Consider the following 2,288-nt stretch of genomic DNA (forward strand, 5'->3'; position numbering starts at 1 on the left):
CCAATGGCATCCTCCAGCAATATTTGAGGTGTTATGTCAATGACAGAGAGAATGATTGGGTGGAGAAGCTGGCGTTGGCGGAATTTGCCTACAACAATGCGGAGAACGTGTCCACGAGGATGAGCCCCTTTTTGGCTAATTACGGGTGCCATCCCCGGGCTTTCCCAGGGGGGGGGGAAGGGGAGAACTGGTGCGTTCCAGCTGCCGAACAGTTCGTAGAAGAAATGGAAGCGATCCATCGCCAGCTCCAACTTAACTTAGACAGGGCCAAGGAGGAATATAAGAGGCAGGCAGACAAAAACAGAAGAGAAGGTGAAACAATTAGGGTGGGGGATCAGGTGTGGCTGTCAACCCAAGGGTTACCATTCAAAGGAGGTTGTAAGAAGTTAAGACCCAAAAGACTGGGCCCATCTGAAGTCACGCAACAGGTCAACCCAGTGGCTTTCAGACTCCGGTTACCGAACCACATGAAGCTGCACCCAGTTTTCCACAGGTCGTTGCTGTCACCGTATAAAGGGGACAGAGAAGGGAGGGTCACTCGGGGACCAGCAATGGAGGAAAGGGAACACAGCTACCATGTAGCGGAGATCCTCGATTCCAGGTGGAAGGGAGATCAAGTAGAGTATTTGGTAACGTGGGAAGGGGAACCGGAGTCGGAAAACTATGGCAACCGATAAGCCAAAGTTGCCATGAGTGCCAAGAAAAACAAACATGGAGTCCAGCGCGCTTCCCTTGCGCGGCTTGCAGACTGTTTGTGCCGATCCAAAAGTCCTCTGGCTCCCTGGCTGTCAGCAGAGCGATCGCAGCAGATAGAAGCAATTGCAGCGTGTGGGTGAATAATTCAGAACAGACACAAAGCGTTCCTTATCTTCTCTAGCCTTTAATCAAGTAGAATAACATCGTAAATTAAACCTGGCGAAAGCTCGCCCATTCTCCCTTTCGCGTAGCGTCCCAAAAGCAGACTGAAACACTCGGCGTCAAACCACTCCCCGTATGTGTTTCTAACCACGCCTCAGGGAAGAGACGTCACACAGAACTCTTTAACCCTGTGAGTTCTGAAACCAATAACACCCCCTCTCGTCTCGAACCCTGAGGGAAACTGTGAACCCCTGTTTACAGACCTCTTTGAGTTCAACTCACCTCCCACTGCCTTTTGCCTCCCACTGGCATTTATCCCAGGCAATTGTTGAATCCCTTCCACACTCCCAGAATCACACTGTGCGAAACCAACCCACGCACTGGTGACCTGAAACCTCTCCGGTGGAACCCCCTTTGTGGTCCGAGTGGACCGCCGGAGCACAACTTCGGGCGCTCCTCCTGACCCACTGGTGTCAGCAAATGTGTCTCCAGCAAGCTCAGAAGACTCCCCCTCTGACTTGCTGCGTCTTCGGGCTTTCTGCACTTGGCTAACAGGAGATGAAGGCTCGCTCTTGGGTTCTCTCTTAACCTGTGGAGAAACCCACCCCTGTGCTTGACCATCATCAGCAACCTGGTCTTCAGCAACAGGCTCCGCCTCTGCCTCTCCTTCCTCCCTTTCTTCCTCCCTTTCCTCCCCCTCAGAATCGGACAAGCATTCTGAGAGAAAATCAGAACCATACCCAGGCTGTGACCAACCACCCTGCTCAAAGAACTCAGCATGCTTGCTGACCAGCAGCTTGGTCTGATCACCCTCTGGGTATGCAAACTTCCACCCATTTGTTGCAGGATCATACCCACAGAAGATCATGTCCTGGCACCTAGGACCACCCTCCTTCCGTTGCGCTGTTGGTATTGGCACTGAATCCCTTAGAACCGAACGAACGGAAGAAATGCACCTGTGGCTTTTGCTTGTGCAACAGACAATACGGTGTGTCACCTACATCGTGATTGTAGGACCTGTTAAAAACAAAACTGGCAAACGTCCAAGCCTCACTCCAAAAGCTCTGAGGCAGCCCAGAGTCACACAGTAAAACCCTGACAGCTTCAGCCAGTGTTTCACTCCTGTGCTCTGCCACGCCTCTCTCTTGAGGAGACTTTGCACCCGTCACCTGGTGACGAATTCCCTTTTCCTTGAAAAACTCCTTCAGAGCAGACCCACGGTCGCTCCTGAACCCTTGCACCTTGGTGGAGAACCTCAGTTCCACCTCCGCAACCCAATCCTGGATCAGTTGCGCTGCCTCCCTCTGCGACCTGAGAGAGAAACACCATAAATTCCCCATATGCTCTGTACCACTCAAAAGGTTTTGTGGTTACCCTCTTTACCCCGGGAAACCTGCCCCTTTGAACCTTGTTGCATGCCCTGCACTCTG

Source organism: Podarcis bocagei (assembly GCF_964188305.1).
Source record: "Podarcis bocagei genome assembly, chromosome: W".
NCBI lineage: Eukaryota > Metazoa > Chordata > Lepidosauria > Squamata > Lacertidae > Podarcis > Podarcis bocagei.